Below are 20,448 nucleotides of genomic sequence, written 5' to 3' on the forward strand. Positions count from 1 at the left end.
TTATTTTGTTCCCTGCCACCCAGCAAAATGATCATTATTATATCTACTTACTAATGGAGAAGATGAGGCTCAGGGTGAGAAATCGATCCATGGCATGCTGGATTACTCATTCTTGTCTTGGTTTTGCACCTAGCTAGTTGTGCAACTCACATAGTATCTCAATTTTTCTCCTTTGATAAATGAGTGAGTTGGACTAGGGCTTTGTGTACTCTGGAAGGAAGGTTCTCGATTCTAATATTCCAAGTATTTTCTGTGAATTCTGTGATCTCCTCCAAGAGGAATAAGTTAGAGGGCTCCAGTGTTCCACAGAGCCTGCAAACCCATCTGGCAGAGCAGGTGTTAGTGGTCCCCAGCACACTGGAAAACCAAAAGTGTTATCTGAAACCTTCATTGTTAAGAATTGAGGCAAAGGAGGCTTGTCTGGATGGAGAAAGTGAGGGCTCAGATGACTGTTCTGTTGTTGTTTTAAGTGATGAGTCAAGGAATTGCAAGTTACCTTGCAGGGAAAACACAAGGTGTGAGATTTGTGGTCAGAAACAGAAGTAACCTCTTGGTCACTTCTCATATGTTTCTGGCTCTCCTTCTCACTTGCTCTGACTGCCAAATCCTTCTATATTATTCAAGACTTTGTTAAAATAGCTTAGACTTGCTTAATCTCTGCCTGTTTTTTAGTTCTTTCTAGCTTTCTTGCTAAGTCTTCCTCTTAACTCTGGCCTCGTTTATTTTGCATATGACTGCCCAATAAATCCCAAGATTACTTTGCCACTCTTAAGACTATAAACTGGGTAATATGCTGTGAATAAAAGGCCATGGCGAGTTAGTCTGCATGAGACAGAAATGCAACGTCATCTGACACAAACCACTCCAGATCCTTGTGTTGTGAGTGAGCATTTCCATTTCAAGCCCTGGAGTAAATTATTTTAAAGTACATTTTCTGCAAAAACTATAGGTTTGGTTTCTGACATGCTCCTCTTATAATCTTCGGTTCAGAGGAAAGACTGAGCTCAGCTTTGAGCTTTCCTCTTAACTAATCTCTGCTACATTATCAAATAGCCCCATCCCTTGTGTAACTAATCCCTTTAATTTTTCTTTAGCTTGCATGAGGATTTTCACCTTACATTAGAAACGTAATATCTTTATGGACTAACTCATTTGTGATTTTACTAATTTCTGGGTCAGGTTCTTCTATCTTTAATAACATATTGGTAATGCTAGGAACTTTTCAGCAATGTTTCAAAAAAATCAGGATCTCAAGTGGAAAGCACAAATTGAAGACTTCCGAGCTAGATACAGTGTTAGGTGCTGCACAAAATGCAGAGAAGCGCTGTTTGTTCCCGCAAGAAATGTACATTCTTGTAGATGAATCCAAAAATTGCTTCTATAAAAGGCATGCTGATGTACTATTGCTGGAGTTCAGCTTCAAGGGGACCGCAGGTGTTGGGTTCGTGTAGAGATGAGAACACTAACTGCTTCCTATCCAGAGAGTGCTGCTTGCAGGAACATCATGCTCTGTGGAGACTTGGGGATCTCTAAGTGTATCCATCTTCTTCTCTCTTTTCATCATGGAAGAAGAGTTCATACTCCTATCAAAGTCTAAGTCCTGCCCTCAAAATTCAGCATTCAATCTCCTCATGCCTTCAAAAAGATTTAAGTAAATTAGAAGCTTTATTGAGGTAAGACTGCCTTTATGTTCACATGCTATTTGGTTTATCAGTAATACTTGAGACGGTTAGCACTCACTCCTCCTGAGAGAGTCTCCCGTTATCCTGCCTGTGGACATTACACCTCCTGAATGCCCACTTCCTTTTGGGCTGCATTTCCTCTGTCCCCATTAAAGATTCCCTTGCTTTAACTCAACCCAATTCTAGGATTTCTAAAGACTAAGAACTGAGCCAGAATCTTTTCTCTTTCTTTTCTTTCTTTCCCTAAGTCACCTAATCCATTTTTATAATTTTACATACAGTCTTATAATAATAGCTTCTAATTGCGTTTGTCTAAGCTAGATCTTTCTTTTGGACTTTTGTCTTACTTAGACAACTGCCTATTTCATATTTTCATTTAGATATTTCACAGACGTCTGAGACAGTCATCCAAAATGGAATGTCTAATTTCCACCTTCCCCAAGGCCATTGTTGCTGATCTCAGTTTTGGCTCTAACAACTAAATGACTATTTTCTCAAGACAGAAGTTGAGGTGTTTACCCATAATTCATCCCCTCCCTACATAACAGCATCAGTGAACCTAGTAGATCTGTCTAATAAATGCCTTCAACCTCACCATTTCTCATCATCTCTACTAGCATGCCCTTGGCTGTGCTCATGATATTCATCTGGATTAATGCAACTGCCCTCTCTATTCATACTCCCATCTAAAGGCTACATAGAAGCAGTGATTTCAGCATGAAAATTTTACAGTTCTAATTTACCCTGCATAAATAACTGTGTTGTTTACCTTTTTTTCCATGCACAGACACTTAATTATTCCACTTTTTGATTTGGGATTCTGCTTTTCTGCTCTTGCTTATGACCCCATGTGGTTTCTAAGGGGTTTCCCAGAAACAAAGGGAGCTTCCTTTTAGGGAGAAATTCTGGTAAAATTTTTGGACTAAGAAAGTGTTCATATCATCAGAAACGGAAACAAAGGAAAAGGTCCTTTGAAATGTGGAGAGATATTTGACAACCTGAGAGGCTCAGGGAGCATGTCACACAGAGAGATTACACGTGAAACACAGGACTGATGTTTGCAGGGGTCATAATGTTGGTCTGAGGAAAAGTGAGTTTCTCTGGCTTAGCTGGGAGAAAGGTGTGCATGTGTGGCATGTGAAAGATCCCTAGGAAGATAAATTGATGCCCTACTGCAAGCATCCTTCAATACCTGACTCAGAAATTTGAATCCGGTTCCGCACAAAGAGTTGGAAGCCACTGAAGAGATTTCGAGCTTGGATGGCATGCAGTGGATGTTGTGCTTTAGAAATACCAGGCTGACAATAGTGGCAGGGATGGATTGGGATGGGGGAGTCAGAAGGCAAGAAGGTCAAGAAAGAGGCTAATCCAGCTGTGCAGATGAGATGTATTGAGCGTCTATGCTGGAATGGCGACTTTGGGTCACTTTTATTTGCTTTAAATATTTTTACACTGGACTAAATATCTGTTTTCATTGATCTAGTTCTTCCCTTTTGTTCAATAGAGATGCCATTGGCCCTTTAGATCTTTGCTTTACACTAAACATCGCCAGATACTGCAGCCTTTCTCCATATAACCTCCCATTTTCATCTGCCCCTCTGGAGACCACCTGTTTATCAATATCCTGCCTAAATTTAAGTGTCAGAATTAAGCCAGTTCCTTACATGTGGTCTGCTTAGTATAGACTCTCATAAGTCATATCAAATCTCTGCTCACCTCTTTCAATATGTTATCTATCTGTCTGTCTGTCTATCTATCTATCTATCTATCTATCTATCTATCTATCTATAATGCCCTTGAAAACAAATGATGTTTTAAATGATCCCTTGCAAAGAAGCAAGAATTTCCTGCTTTTCATTCCTTTGTCATGGCAATTTAGGTGGTTCTTTTTTTGTCTGATTTTGCTTGTCCTTACTTATTTCTTGAAACCATCCCCTCTCTACTGTTTCTATTTTACATGTTATGAATCAAGTTTGTTTCAGCTTTGGAGAGCATCAGCAGTGTTTACTATATACACAATCTAGTGTTTATTGTGAATTTATTTAACAAGTATTTATTGGATGCCTACTGCCTCTAGGCACTGTTCTAGGTGCTTGGAATATTTCCATGAACATGATATTAAAGGTCCCTGCCCTTGATTCCCTGCAGTTCCATGAGTTACTCTATGGATAACAGGTACCAACAAAGCAACATCAATTTTCACTACAATAATGATTTTAAGGCACTGATTCAAAGGAAGGTATTTCAAGGGAAGCAGATTCTTTAATATAAAGGTGAGAATTTCCTATCTTTATCTAGATTATCTTTGCAGTTGGCCCTCTCCTTCATCTAAATTTCACTATTACTGGGGAGAAGAAAGAGATGTTAGCCTGGCTCCATATGGAAATTAATTGATATTCTTCCTCACACTGGCTGGATAATTTAAAAATTAATATACTGTGCTGACAGTAGTACCTAAAGGTTACAGAGGCCCACTGGTGAGCTGCAGGCATTTGAGTCTGCCAAGCAGACTAAGAAATAGATAAAGCTAAATTACAGACCTATTAAAAATAAATTAGTAGTGTCTAAAAAGCAAATTAAGATGCAGATAATCAATCTAATTTTGGGGTCTCTGGTGAGTGTTAATAATGCTTAATTCTTCTTGTGTTTGAAGGCATCTATTAATTAAAAATATTTATATTAAAACGAGCCTGCATAAGGTCTTTATTTCAAGAGGAACCAACTTCAATTGATTTGACTCTCAGAAGATGGTCTTGATTTTGTAATGAAAGGCAAGATCTGCCTTCACACAGTCTAAATCAGGGCAGATTTTGCTAAAAATATTTTTGCCAGCTGGAGTGAACATTTGCCTTCACTTTTTTTTTTTCTCCACGTTCTCTTCTGGCTTCTTGTGCCCAACTCCAGATGATCCATCCTGCTTCCTTCTACTCCATGATTGCTCTCCATGCAGGGGTTGCAGCTGAGCACCAAAGCAGAGAAGAGAGCTGGGTACATTACAATTTTTGGAGAGGGAAAGGGGTCAAATAAGAGAGGAAGCACAAGCAAGGAGAAAGGAAGGTGCACTTCTAGAAGGAATGGGGCAGAGCAGGATGCAGAGGCCCTGAGCAAACGCATGTGGGGGAATTACAGAAGCATCTGGAGTCCTGGGGGTGTCCTGCAGTGTTGAAAAAGCAAAATTATGGTCCAGATAATCAGTCTAATTTCATGGGGCTCTCTGGTGAGTGTAATAGTTAATTATTCTCGTGTTTGATGAAGGCATCTATTAATTAAAAATATTCATATAACACAAGCTTGCACAAGGTCTTAAAGAGGAACAAGTGTCGATTGAAATAGAAAATTGTGAGAATGCTGGATCTGATGAAAGAATGGGCTATCTTACTATAATTAACTATCCTTTTGCTTCTGTCTACTCAATATATTGGGTAAGATGATTACTACACAGGTGTTGAAAGCACAGGCCAAAATAAGTTTAGCCTTTCATATCCATTCCTCGTACCCAGCCTCTGACAGAGGGTCAGAGAATAATCCTGCAGGGGGGCCACACAGAGCTGTGTCCTGTGCACTAGGCCTTCTGCAGTTAAAGAAGCTCACAGTCGTGCAGCACTGGAATAAATGGAGCAAAGGAGGCCAGTCCTGCTGCTATATCTCGTTGCCCTACTTTGTAGCAGAAATGGGATTGAGTCAGAAGCTAGAATCAAAGCAAATTTTCCCAGCCAGCTACAAGTAGTGCTTGGGTCTATCTCTTACTAATAATATTGGTGGGAAGACTAGTGGAAAGCAACATGTAGATTTTTTGTCTTTTCAACTCATTTTTTAATTGGAAATGTTATACAATTCACAGGAAAAAGTTTTAAAACAACTTAGAAAAAAGGATGGATGTAGAATGAAAAGTCAGTCTTCCCTTATTCTCTCAGTCTAGGCCTGATTTCCACAGAGGTAAAAGGGTTTGCATAGGAGACAGAAAGAGAAATAAATAAGAAAAATGGCATGTTGTTCCAGCCAAACATTGAGCACCTGCAGCTCAGAGTGATCAGTGTCACAGGGTGAAATCAAGGTGGCAAAGGCTTTCATATTCTTCCAGGAGCAAAGCACTGTCATCACAGCAGGACAGAGCTCTGGCCTGGATAGGCCCTGCTCTGTGGCAGGGGCCTAGCACGTTTCTAGTCATCTCATATGGCTATGTTTTTGGGGAAAGGTCACCATTTGTTTCCATCAGCTGTCTCTAGGGAAGTGCTGGGCAAACCTTACCAGGCCACCTCTACCTGGATTCCTGTCCAGGGACTACAGGCCACAGGCTCTTCCCATACTGAGAGTTTGACACCTAAGAATTTTCAGTTTAGCGCTCTATTTTATACTTAATGTATATAACAACAACAATGAAAAATTCGGCAAATATTTATTGAAAACCCGTTATGTTCCAGGCTTATATATATGTTTCAACCTATTATGTTTCAGGAACATATATATATTCCCATATATATATATATATATACACACTGCCAACTTGGAGAAATAATTTCTCCAAGGCAGAGTTGGGGATCCTTATAAGGTACCCCAGCACTACTGTACTTCCTCTTTTTTTCTTAGCATTTATCATACTATATCTCTTCCTCACTCTCTTCTCATTGTCTCTCTATGTAAGTGTGTGTGTGTGTACACACTAGCCCTGATATGCTTTTCTGTTTTGTTTTCTTCTCTTCTGTCATCCCCATGCCTTTCATGGCTCTGGAAGGATTATTTTCTTTCTCTTTCACAGCACTTAATTTATTTGAGGGAAATGGCTTATTTTCTGGGCAGGTCTCAACCGCTGTATAAATTCTAAGGATCTCAGGCTACTCTGCCCACTTTTTTTCCAGATATTCTCTCTGAAGCATGAGTCAATGCGGATGAACAGCATGGTTAGAATAACCTCAAAGATGAGCCACATGCTGATGGGCCACGGCACTATTTTTATGTTTGTGTTATTTTTATGCCTCTTTATATGTGCATATAAAAAATAATGCTACTGATTTGGGGCAGCTCTGAGATGTAAAGATATCTGCCAGGAGATTGGCAGATGACTCAAGAGCCTAAAACTTGTTTTATTCTGCAATTTCTCTGTGGCTTCTGCAGCTTTAGCGGAAAAGAGCAATAAGGTTTTTGTCAGCTTGCAGGAAACATCCATCATCAATTTCCACCTAAAATTAAGATATGGCCTTAGCCTTTTTTCTGCATTGTAAGGTATGTTGCATTACTGCTGGGGATGGGGGTGGTTATAGCAGACGGGACTATTTCCTTACCTCTTGCTCTTTGCTGCTGTAACAGCTTCACATATTTCTGCAGCTTTGCTGCTCCAGCCACCATGTACCTTTCATTTATTTATATCTGATGATTCCTAAGAAAGAATTAACCAATTTGAGAAGACCCGTGAGTTTCCTTTGTCCCTTCAGATCCATTGTCTGTCCTTCCTTTGTCTTAGGAAGCTGACCTTGACAGATAACATATGCTGGGCACTCTTGCTCTCTAGTTTCTGGGTTCGCTAGAGTGAGGGACTGGGAGGAGATCATTGGGTAGATAGAGAGAGGCTCCAGCCATGACTTTAGCCACAGCAGAGCGGCCTTTCTCCCATAGATGTAGCTCTCCCCAATGTCTGGCAATGCTCCCTTTTACCCTAGCCTCTCTAGTGGCTTCTCAGTGATGCTAAGCCTGGGAACTCCACTGACCCTGGCTGGCTCCCTTCAACCTGGCCCTACCTCTGAAAACAGTCCTTTTAGCAAAATCTTCCATTGCTACTGTGAGTATCTATGTCCCGCCAGGACTCTGAGTGATGCAGCCATCATGCTTCTTAGACAACTAGCTAAGTTGTAGCCTTCAGGTGGCAGCCAACTTCAGAATAAACTAAAGGCTTATAAAATAGGAGGTCCTGGCCTCTTGAAGAGTCTTAAGCCAAGATCTCCAATGTCCTCACATTTATATATCATATATAATATATAAATAATAGATAAATGATATATAAATGATTGTCTATATCATATATAGATGATCTTGAATATGAAATCAGAGCGATGTGGATTCAAACAGTAACAAACAGTAGTTTTGTTAGCAGGTGCTTGCCTGCTCTGAAGCAGTCCGTATCAGAAGAATGGGTGTAGTCCTGCCTCATCCATGCAGCGTTCTTGTGGAGAACAGAGATGATGCTGTGAAATCCACGGAGCTGGGAATGCCTGTTTCCAAGCGTCCTGCTTGCCATGGCCCTACTTATTCACTCACACCCCCTCCGCACACACTGGCACACACACACTTAGTGTTTTCTTTCCAAATCTGCCTTGGCTTTAGCCTTGAGAAGAGCAGTTTTGTATCCCATGACTGCAGCCTAATGGAGTTTCGCACTGTGGGGTTTTGCACTGTGTCACCATGGCCAGGTTCAGCTGCATCTCTCAGAATCCCTTTTTCTGTATGGCTCCAGTGAGGATGTGCTGTCAGAAATTCTTGGGTGAGATCCAAAGCCTGGAAGAGAGACAGCAGTTGTTTTGTGGCTTATTCACATTGTCACTGAGCTGCTCACTCACCTCATCCTCGTGAGAAAGGAACCAGGCCTGTGACTGGCATCTTCCATGGTCCTGCTGCAGCTCCTCTGACTCAGGGGCCAGGTGTGTGTATAAAGTCCATGGCAATGGCCTGGGGATCTGTAAGCCACCATAGGCCACCGTACCACCAAGGTAAGAAGTAACGAGAACTGAGATCAGTTTCAGTCCATTTCTGTGGTCTTCAGCTCAGGTTTGTGAGTTCCAGTTTGTTCTTTTCCTTCCTCACCTTCTAGCCATCCTCCCTCCCGAGCAGCCAGGTATTCTGTGGATTTCAACCTTCAGCATCAGACTCAGACCTGTAACATGCACACTCACTCACACACACACAACACACTCACACACGGACACGCACACACACATACACATACACATACATGTACACATATACACACATACATCTGATAGAGGGAGTGTCTCAACAGGAAATAAAGAGTGGGGCTTCAGGTTTGCTTGAACTCTGTTTCTTTGCTGAAGCAAGGAATGGTCTCTTGACTTCTATGAAAGTCGGAGTCAGCAGCACTCAGACCTTCCTAGAATTCAAATCTACCAGGAGTCCAGACCACAGCTGGAATCATTCCCTGTCCTTGTTTGTTGGTGGTGGCAGGAGGGATTGATAGTGTGGCTGAGCAGTCAGGGGCCACTTTAAGAAGTGACATTCCTGGGTCTGCAGAAAATTACCAGGCACTTATCAGGGATGGAAATGGATGCATGTGTCTCCTCAGCACCTGCAACACACTGGACTCTGGTTTTCTTTTCTGGACAGACTTCAGGGTCCAATGCTGGACACAGAATAAAAGACAGCAGTGGCAAGAGGGCAATGTTCAGGGGCTTTCAGGACTGAACAAACAGTGGGAACCTGACCTTCTGCTAAGTTGCTGATATCCACAATTATATATTTAAGGAACAGCCTCTTGTTTAAGAAGGGTAATTTTTTCACTGAATTTTCCTCCATCATGCAGGTGGCAGTTGCTTCAGAGGAGGGATGCCTAAGGCAGGGCCTGGAAACCAGAAATAGGCTGCAGATCTCCCAGGCTTTTGTGTCCTAAACCCTAGACTCCTAGGAAAAATTAAACATTTGTAGTTAAGAAAAATACAGATGACCAGATCTTTGATTCCATCGTTAGACTAGAAAAGCATTTTCCCTTGTTCAGATTCCTGAAGAGCAGGAAAAAATAGTGAGGAGGGTCTGTAGTTGCTCTCCCAGAAATGCTTCTGAAACCTGGCAAAGCCTTGAAGAGAAAGTGGCCATGTTGTACATTTTGGGGAGGTCCTGGACAGGCTTTGAAGGGAGGTTCCTGGGTCCCTGGTGTGGCTGATAGACAGTTGAAGCCATTTGGCTTGAAAAGTCTCATTGACCAAGGGGAAGATCTCTTTTGAAGCCTGAGAGCAAAGACATCCTCTCTGTGCACAGCTCTGCATCCTTCATTATGCCAGGACTCTACATGGTCAACATTTTGTCATAATGATAACGTAATAACAAGAACTAGCTTTTAGGCTGCAGGTACTATGTACTAGCTGCTTTACATATGTTAACTCGTTTAATTGTCATGAAAACTGTATGCAGTGGCTTTTTTTTTTTTTTTTTGAGACAGAGTCTCACTCTGTCTCCAGGCTGGAGTGCAGTGGCGCAATCTCAGCTCACTACAATCTCCACCTCCCCTGTTCAAGCGAATCTCCTGCCTCAGCCTCCCAAGTAGCAGGGACTACAGGTGTGTACCACCACACCCAGCTAATTTTATGTATTTTTTGGTAGAGATGGGGTTTCACCATGTTGGCCAGGATGGTCTCCATTTTGTGACCTCGTTATCCACCCGCCTCAGCCTCCCAAAGTGCTGGGCTTACAGGCGTGAGCCACTGCACCTGGCCATGCAGTGGCATTTTTACACCGTATTTTATAGATGGGGAAGCTGAGGACACACAACCAGAATTCCAGCCTAAGCAGTTTGGCTCTAAGATCCATGCTTGAATTGTGATAGTCAAGGGAAGTGATATTTCTTGTCCAGGCATAACCTCGTACCAGCTAAATGAGTAATCATATTTGCAATGAATATATTTTATCTTGGTAGTTCCACAAAGGAGAAAAAGAGTACTCCTGGTCTAGGGGTAAAATAAAGAGGGGTATGCTAAGATCTGCTCATAATCTTTTGGCAGGCTGGCAGGGGTCATAAGTGAAGATTTAAGATTCTCGAAGGAACCTGTCTGTGGCTTCAATAGTATGCTCTCAGCTAAGTGTCTGGAACATAATAAGCTCCCAATAAATATCAGTGGCTTTAGTGATTATGATGATGATGATTATGGTTATTATCACCCCCAGAGAAGGCTGCACAGAACCAATTTCTCAGCACAGAACTGCTGCTTCTTGAGATCGAAATCCTACTTTTACAGAATTGGACACTTTGAGATCATCACAGTGATTGCTCCACCCCTGGCACAGGTGTCCTTCATCGTTAATTGACTGCTCCTTCCTATTGAGGAGAAGCTAAATCTAATAATCTAAATTAAAAATTTGGTGTATTAACACTTTCAGAGGTACTTGCATTTACAAGGAGAGGGCAGTGCTAAAAACTGAAAGCATATTTAACAATGTAATCACAAGATTTCCTAAATATTTACTAGTATAACAGAAGGATTTAATATCCCCGATAATGTGAAGGTGATAGGCATACTGCGCCTTTTCAGGTCTTACCCTTTGTTTATTTCACACATTTCTTCATGTCCTCCTTATAGGTAGGCTGAAGCAGTATGGCCCAAGGATTGAGATGCTGCTACATAAATATGGGCAACTATGAGTATTAAGGACAGAAAAATTTCTTTGGCAATAAACACTCTAAAACATCATGACCTCATGAAACCTGCTAGGAAGTAGCTCTGTTTCCCCAAATGAAAAGGGAGCTGATCTATTGAGTTTTTATTAAATAGGAGGTACTAGTGCAGATAAACTTTGCCCACTTTGTATCTTAGAAGGTACAGGTATGTGTCATGGAAGGGACACTCCCCCAAACATGTCTGTGCATTTAGAGAACTGTCATCTTTGGAGAGGAACACCATGAATAATAGGTCTCAGTGATGTTAAATTCCCAGTGGACCACACACTGATTGGTAAAGACCAGTTGATTTATTTGATCCAAATGAGGACAGACAGTGTTAAATCATTCTCGTGGCATCTAGTACAGCGCCTTAATCACACATGATGTTCAATAAAGATTTATGGGGTCAGTGACTGTAATGCATAAGGCACAGGTGCTAGGAAGATTGACAAATACAAACTCAGGATGCCCTGAGTTCTATCCATAGCACAGCCCCCTGAAGGGCTATATGACCTTGGCTCCATTCCACAGTATCTCAATCCTCAGATGCTTCCTCTGTAAAATGAAGGGATGAGGCTAGATAATAAGCAGGGTCCTTTCTATCTAGACAGTGATGTAGAGGTACATTCTGTGCTTGGGCATCTTCAAATGAAAGTTGATAGTTATATTACTCTTTGGAATCTAATGCCTCTCCCTGGGGTACATCCACCCTCTGATCAATGGCTTCTTGGTGACAGTCTATTTCCATGTCCTGCCTCGAGTCTCTTGCAATGATACACTGTGAAATGATCCACCTATCAATTGCTGAGTCAGATTAAACCGTTTCCAGGTTTCTAATTTTGTTTCTACTATAAGTTTATAGATGACAGATGATACAAAATCCATTCCCTTAGGTTCACTCATGTACTATATGTCTATTTAAACAACGAGTAGAAATGTAAGAAATAACATGGATTTTTGTGGCAAGCCTTGAATTATTTGTTTTGGAGGATGTGTTCATAGATAATAAGCTTCCTAAGACTCTGATGTCTGCACTTAGACATTAAATTTTCCACTTTAAGTCTTCAAACCTTATTTGTTTTGAATTTTCTTTTGGATAAAATGACTCATAATTATACCTCTTCTCTCATTCCATGACATTACCCAGTAAATAAACAGTCCAATGATATTAATATTTCCCACTTAATATATCTTTTTCTGTTGATTAATAGAAAAGTGTTTAGTCTTAAATTTGATTTTGTATTGAACTTGGAGAAATGGCAATTTTTAGCTCTTTCTTTTCTGGAAAGAAAATGTTCAAATGTCAGGTCTTTGTGGAGTTTTCCTGACTATTTGGCTCATGGCAGATATATGAGAAATTTGACCACTGTGGTTCTTTAACAGCCCATCTTGGAGGTGATAAATAAAATGAGTTGACATGAAATTCATCACCTTAATGTATATCTGTGGGTTAATGGGAGACATCAAGCATGAGATGCCAGAGTGTCCCCAGTGTTTGACAATACCTGGCATGTGGGTGTCCATGGCAAGGAGATGAAGCTGTCAATCAGTTTGTTTTAATGCTGTCGGACAAATAGCCACACCACCTACCTGTCTGAACACAGCTACCCTCACAGAAAATCAATGAACTGGTTCTCAGTAGCCATGAAAATTAGCACAGCTTCACAGGCCGAGTGCAAGGATCATCTCAGATTAGCTTAGACAACTAGATAGGAGAGAAAACAAGGGCTGGGTCAGTCCAGGAAGATGACTGGTGGTTCGTTTGGGGTTTTCTATAGATTACAGATGCAACAAGAACAAAGCCTTCTCATGCTTCTTTCATATTTTAGAACATGATGAAATGCATTGCTTTGGTTGACCTTTATGGTGGTGCAGGTAAAAGCCACAAAGTGAGAGGTATGGTGTTGAAAGCAGCTTTCCCTGGGGTTCCTCAATGTGGTCCTGAAGGAATAAGGGTAGAGCTTCAACTTCACACTTCCCTTCCCTGCATCATGGCTTGCCAGCTCTAAATGGCTGCACAAATGCAAGCTGGAGACAGTTTGGTCTGTGGAATGATAATGCCTGGATGACCGTGTTAGAGCCTATTGAGGGATGGAAATGAAATGACTTATAAAAACTGCTAAGAGATTTAGAAAAGTGCAATAAAAAATAAGAGTCTGTTTGGGGTGTTTAGAATCTCACTGTTGTGTTGACATACAGAAGTACCAGTTATAGCTGGTCTATTAACCCCATATTTTCACCCAAACAGTTTGTCCTTTTCTGATCTCCTCTCAGAAGATGGCACAAGCTAAAATATGAAAATTGTCCTAGACCCATCCATCTACCTAGGGCTAAAATGTGGAATATGCCACATAGTGAAGCATATACCAAAGCCTACTGTAAAATATGCCCTGATTAGCCTCCACTTCTTTATATCTCTGATTATATTTCCTTTAGCTTAGATTTGTCCAGAAGTTTCATCTCTATCCTCAATACTCTATTATAGCTACAATGATGACTTTAAATGCAAACCTAATCACATTTCACCATATTTAACACCAACTTTTATTGCTTAAAGAGCAAATCCAGACTTCCTAACAAGGCTTAGGAGGCCCTTTGTAATCTCAGCCTCCTTACCCCTTCCATGTATTCTCTTCTCACTCCTGTCTCATAATCTCAAATCTCTGCATTTTAGCCAGAAGAAATAGCTACCATTCCTGGAAGGCACTACAGTTTCCCTCACCTCCAGCTTTTTGTTTTGGAACACTCTTTACTGCCTTTGACAAAGCTCACTCCTATCAGTCTTCCAGAATTCAGTGTAGCCATCCAGGAACTTTTTCCCAATCATCTAAACCAGTGTCAGGGTTTCCTCACATGTGTCTCCTCAGTAAACTCTATCGAAGCACTCATTACACTTTATTTCCTTTAACACTTTCTCATTTAAATATAGCATTCATGCAGAAAAGTGCACAACTCATAGTGCATGGCTTACTTGTTCTAAAGTGAATCTACCCATATGATCAACACTCAGGCCAAGAAGCTGAACATAACTAGGACCTCAGAAGACCTCTTAATGGTTTCTTCTAATCAATACAATTTCTCTTTCCCAAAGATAATCATCAATCTTGACTTTTTATTATAGTTACTTTTTTCTGTTTTAGAACTTCATATAAATGGAATTGGGTACTACAAATAGTTTTCTGTCTGATTTCTCTTACTCAATACTATGTCTATGAAATTTTTCTATGTTGTGTATAGCTGTAGCTCTTTTATTTTCATGATTGCATAGTATTCCATTGTATGAGTAGATTACTATGTGTCCCTTTATTCTACTATGGTTAGACATTTAGGTTGTTTCTGAATTTTGTTTTTTGCAAATAATGGTGCTCTGAACATTTTTATTCCTGTCTTTTGGTGAAAATATGCATTCATTTCTCTTGGGTACATATGTGGAAAATGCAGAGTAGGCATGCATCTGGCTTTAATATATGCTGCCAGAAATTTCCAAAATGATCTTACTAATTTACTTTCTCTGGCCGTGTGCATAGATTATAATTGTTTCCCATTCCTGTCAACAATGGACATTGCCAGTGGTGAGTCATTCTGTTAGTTATATAGTGGTGTCTCACCGTGGTCATAATTTTCTTTTTGTGCTTTACAAATATTTATTGGCTATATAGTTGTCCTGTTTTGTAAATATAGTTGAAGTGTTTTGCACATTTATCTATTGGAGCATCTTTTTTATTCTTATTAATTTGTAGGAGTGATTTGTCAGGTACATGTAATAAAAATATAGTTTCCCACCATGTGGCTTACTTTCTCACTCTTTTAATTGTGTCTTTTGATGAACAGAAGTTCTTATTTTTAATGTTATACAATTTATTAGCTGTTTTCTCTATGATCATTACTCTGTTGCTCTGTTTATGAAAACTTTCTTTAGCTGGAAGTAGACAAAATAATTTTGGTCACTTTTTTCTAGATTTTTTTTTTTGTTTTCCCTTTCACATATGTATCAACAATCTATCAGGAATTGTTTTTCATGTATATCCGCCTGCATTTTACTTATCCTGTTAGTTGCCTGTCTTTCCAACTAGGCTGTAAAGAGCTGGGAGGAAGAATGTAAATTGCAGCTTCCTAAGCTCCAGCAGAGGAGCCATCTGTGTGGTGTTTAGGTTTCTGCCACTCTTAATCAGTAGAAATTTTTCTTACTTTCAGTTAATTTTTCTCTCTGAATTTAAAAACTTTCTTAGATTCAGTGAAAATTGCATCCTAACATCTTACCTAAGAAAACATACACACCATTCCTTCCCCATTGTGATGCTCTTTTACTGTTGGGATGATTGTCCTGTTGCACATGGTATGTTTTATTTTTGTGGTCATTGATGTCATTTTCAAATCGATGCTAAGAAATTTGGAGCAGAAAATGGTATGACAGTTATTTAAATTATTTATTTTAGTAATTGTTTCCCAGCAGTTACTGATTTAGCCTTTTCTCCTTTTAATTATGCATTTTAAAAAATAGCATATCCTTATTGTTCAAACATCAGATATACACATTGAGAAATCTTTTTCTACCTCTGTTCAGGTCAGCCCACTACTCCTATTCCATCTTGGTCTATCACTTTCGTGGATTTCTTGTGTGCCATACCCTGGTTTATTTATACGCAGAGGGAAGCTGCATAACAACCAAGGATGAATGACCTAAGAACAAACACGGCAGGTTATCTGGAAAAACACTTATTGGGAAACTCATAGAGACTTTAGAGGGTAGTGCCTGTGTAATCCCCCATTATGCTGTGTGATAGCAGACAAGAATCCTGAAAGGCCAGTTGTCAGATTTCGGAATCAGGTCTCCAGCCAGTGGGTGGTGGGTTGCAGGGCTCCTCTCCCCTGGCACGATCAGAGGGCTAGGGTCCAAATCTTGTGGCCGAAGCTATGTGACAATAGTTAATTGTTCTACATCAGGACCAAGTGTTCTACCTCAGTCCTTTCCAGGATTAACTGCCTAAGGCTGACAATTATTATGGAGCCCTACAGGAGGTTATTACCTTTTCTGAGGGGCTAGCCCACAGGGAATCAGTAGAATTAAACTTTATGTCTCAGCTCACCTCTTATCACAAGGGACAGATGCTTTGCATCATTACCCTCTCAATCAGGAACTCATATCATTTTAATCTGTAAGATCATGAGGCTAGTCTCCAGTATTGCTATAGGAGATAATGGACTATGGTTATGATATAAATAAGAAAATGGGAGCCCTGGGGAGCACTGGAGAACACTGGGAAGTAGATTTCACTGAAATAAAACCCCCCAGCAAATGGCTATAAATACCTCCTGGTGTTTATAGATACGTTCTCTGGATGGGTCGAAGCCTTCCCCACTAGGCCCGAGACTGCTTTGGTGGTCACAATAAAACTATTAGAGGACCTTGTTCCTCGGTTCAGCCTCCCTCTAACGCTGGGGTCGGACAATGGGCCTGCCTTTACAGCACAAATTTCTCAGGGCCTAGCCAAGGCCCTGCATGTAACGTGGAAATTGCACTGTGCCTATCGTCCTCAGAGTTCAGGGCAAGTCGAATGAATGAACCGGACCTTAAAAGAAACCCTGCCACAGTTTATCCTAGAGACTGGTGAAAACTGGATCAGCCTGCTTCCTTTTGTCCTCCTCCGTGTCTGATGCACACCCTATCAAAAAGCCTTCTTCCCTTTTGAAATCATGTTCGGTAGGCCCCCTCCCTTATTCCCCAGACCCACGGATACCGTGCATGCTGAAGTCTGTAACTATACACCCCTTAAGTCCTTACAGGCACTCCAGTCTGTACAATCCCAGATACACCAGCTCATTAAGGACACCCGTCCCACCCCATTTTACCTTGCAGACCAGCCAACACACCCCTTCCAGCCCGGAAGCTCTGTCCTTGTTAAAAGACTCGCCACCTCTGGCCTCACTCCCCTTTGGAAGGAACCCTACACGGTTATCCTGACCACATCCACCATACTCAAGGTGGACGGACTAACTGCCTGGATTCATCACACCCACATCAAGACTGCCACACCGGAATGACAATGGAGCATCAAACCCTCATCCCTCGATTCACCAAAGCTAAGACTTGTGCACTCTTTGTGATCACCACCCTCGCCACCCTAATCTGTGCTGTAAATCCCTATAGCAAACTGCTCCTAGAACCCACCTGCTATCAATGGGTCCTCACCAAGGGCTCCACTGGAGGATATGTTAGTTCCTTAACCGGGAAGGGATCCACCCTGGTCAACTTAACCCTGGAGTACATTCCGAAGACCCCCATTACCTTCTCCCTAGACCTCTGTGCCCTCCTGGGCCGCAACCTAAATTTCAGAACAAGTGGAGGTGTAGCCAAGTGCGGCAGTTCAGGGGCAGAGCAACAACTATCTGCGCCCAGGATCCACCTCCCCCCAAAAAAAAGATGGAACTGTGGAGACTTAAATGAATTATTTTGCCCCCATTGGGGTTTGAAACTATCTCCACTATATCAGGGTACACCAAAAACATAGACTAATGATATTAAGGTCTCGATATGCGCCCTTAGAACCAACAAACAATACTAGCCTGTTGGAGGAATCAATGATTTAATTCCTGTAAATAAAACAAGGGGGGAATGTGACATGGTAAAAGCCCCATAAACCTGCACACCTCAACCATACCTCAGCTTTCTGTTGAAACTGCTCTCTATAACCCAAATGTGAATAAGTAATTAAGGACTGTAATTGCCACCCTACCCAGACAACGTGTAAACAAATGCTAATCTTGACTTTTGTGAACCACTTAAGTAACAATCAGAATGTCAAAAAGTCCCCTGGCCCTCAGAGTGTCCGGAGCCCCTCACCCTCATCTTCACCCAGGAATCCACTGGAATGTCCGGAACCCCTCACCCTCATCTCCGCCCAGAAGGTGATTTACAGAATCCACTAGCCCTTGGAATGTCTGAAGCCCCTCACCCCCACCCCTGCCCCTCACCCTCACTCCCAAGGTGGTTTTACGGGTATAAAATGTCTTGCCACACTCCTTTCGGGGCCACAGGTTGGAGAGACTCGAGTCCTCTGTGGCCGCCGGCAATAAAGACCCTGCAATTTGGCATACTTTTGTCTTGGTGTTGACTTTCTATGCTCGGGCCAGTACAACATCTCTACTTAAAAAACCTGCTGAAAGGAATGCAAATGACTGATAGCCTACTATAGCACCTTCAAGATCTGCTGCAGTTTCTGAGCTGAGAGTACACTGTTCCCAAGCAGTCTCCAGTCAGTGTCTGCATGCCAGGGAGGGACTAAGGTCTGGGCTTTACTATTTGTTGAAAGACTCCTCTACAGCCATTCTTTGCATTGGAACTCCCCACTGGGGAGGCTGAGACTTTCTCAGACTTTTTGCATCACAGTTGTAGCCTCTTCCTGTGTCATCCTCCTTTATTCCCTTCTCCATTCATGGTGTCAGGCCTGCATAATGGTCCGAAGGTTTTCTCTCACCCCTTTATATTTCACAGGTTTTACCTCAATAAATCCCTGAAACTTCTACTCCTGTTTTAGTGTCTTCTTTCTGAAGGTCCTTAATTGGCAAGCATACATCAGGAGGATTATTGCTTCACACTTGGGCCAGAGGTATGCATAGGGTCCTGGAAGACATTGCAGGAAAATATGAAATGATTAGTTGACCACCTGCACCCTGGGCTCAGATTTTGTTCAACTGAGGTAGAAAAAGAAAGGCTGCTGATCCATAGGGGGATAACAGCTCAGGGGAACTACATTTGCCAGCCTGAAAAGTGTCAGGTATAGTCATAAGGAACAACCAGTCAGTGTCCCTTTTCCTCATGGGTGAACCTAAGCCGTGAATGGAGTTGGCCAGAGTCAGTGTCTGCAGCTGCAATCCAGAGGTTTAAGACTTGAATTCAGGTATTGAGAATTGGTCTCAGTCTCTTTTACTTATTAGGGATACTGTGTCATCCTAGAAGGCAGGGAGATTTTATTGGTGTGGCATGCTTGGCCTTGGGATCTAAGGTGCTTATTGGACAATTGAATTTGCTGGCAAGTAATGAGTGATATATCTCAATTGAATATTTCAGAACAGGGGAGATACTGGAAACTGTTTTAGAAGATGTGGGAATAGCTGTCAACTCTTCCTAAGATCGAACACAGTGTGGCAGATGCAACAGCAAAACAGTGAGAGGCCCTCAACTGGTTAAAATGGAGCAAAGAATGAAGGATGGCCTGGGTGACAATCCTGATGGAGCAATCCTGGTGAAAGGTAAATATTAAGCATTAGCCCTCCCACCACCACCGTGACTGTGGCTTCCTGAAGTTTTAAGTATCCCTGTTCTACCAAGCAATAGGCAAGGTAAGTAAGACCTTATGTCTTACAAGCAAATGATAATACAAACATATTCTTATTTTTAGATGAAACACTAAATATTGATCTTCATATAACTTTGTTCATTAAGAATATGCCCATATCATTAGATAAACAAACAGTTCCTATGTTTTCTTCATCCCTGTAGAAATTTCACAGGTAAAAATACTGGACAAGCATGAAAAGAATCTACAAGGATGGCTACCTTTGTCCCTTTCCATTCTTAACTTTCAGGTTCTATTTGAGAAAATAGATATAGTACAGGCAGTAATTAAGTCTTTTCAAATATGAGAAAACTATTTTTAACATCAGAAAGGCTTATAGATATCTGTCTGATTAAAACTGATCTTTTAGAACTGATTGACAAAATACTCCATGACCAGTACTTACTGTGAGTTCATGTGAGTTAAGTGATGCTTTCTGATTATTTTTCTTTTATGAGTCATGATAACATCTATATGTGCATGTGTGTGTATGTGTGGGTGTGTATATATATGTACATATAAAAATATTAGCACAAAGAATGGTGAGATATAATATTTATTCGGATGGCAATATTTGGTGGCCATGTGGAATATTAGAGTCTCTTATAGTCACAGAAACAATGGATCTATCATTTTGACAGTTGACATAAGAAATTGTTTTATGGAGAAGAATCTTCTTTGAAAAAATGTCTTGAAGAGTTTCTCGAAATGGAGAGACTCTGAATCATGATGACAGAAAGATCAAAAGCAATAAGAGAAGACTGAATTGCTCTGTATGAGATGAAGAGAGAAATTTGTTTTAACTCTGGAGAGGTGTCAGGGGTGGGGTAAAGCGGGGGCCGGGAGCTTGCTGTGGCTTTAGGAGAACCCATGAGTGACGTCTTCTAGAAGATGGAGACTGAAGTCTTCGTAAGAATAATGTTACATGTTTACTCTAATAAAGATTTTCTTTACAACATCTCGATATCAACCTACCTTAGATTGTCTATAAGTCTTTGGTAAAGTTTACCAAAAACACAAGTTTCTGTATATGAGAAGGTTATTTTTTTTTGTGTGT

At 41.1% G+C, this 20,448-nt stretch overlaps 1 long non-coding RNA gene across 1 annotated transcript in view; it reads left to right on the forward strand.

Annotated features, from left to right (window-relative positions):
- LOC105732813 (uncharacterized) overlaps positions 1 to 20,448 on the forward strand; it is a 679,090-nt gene that overhangs the window by 96,900 nt on the left and 561,742 nt on the right. Inside the window, exon 5 of the long non-coding RNA XR_010343589.1 lies at positions 19,124 to 19,305. This is a non-coding gene — a long non-coding RNA (uncharacterized LOC105732813). The remainder of the gene's footprint in view (positions 1 to 19,123; positions 19,306 to 20,448) is intronic.

The sequence above is a fragment of the Aotus nancymaae genome, unplaced genomic scaffold (genome assembly GCF_030222135.1).
Source record: "Aotus nancymaae isolate 86718 unplaced genomic scaffold, 86718_ANA_hifiasm-v0.15.2.pri h1tg000001l, whole genome shotgun sequence".
Classification (NCBI taxonomy): Eukaryota; Metazoa; Chordata; class Mammalia; order Primates; family Aotidae; genus Aotus; species Aotus nancymaae.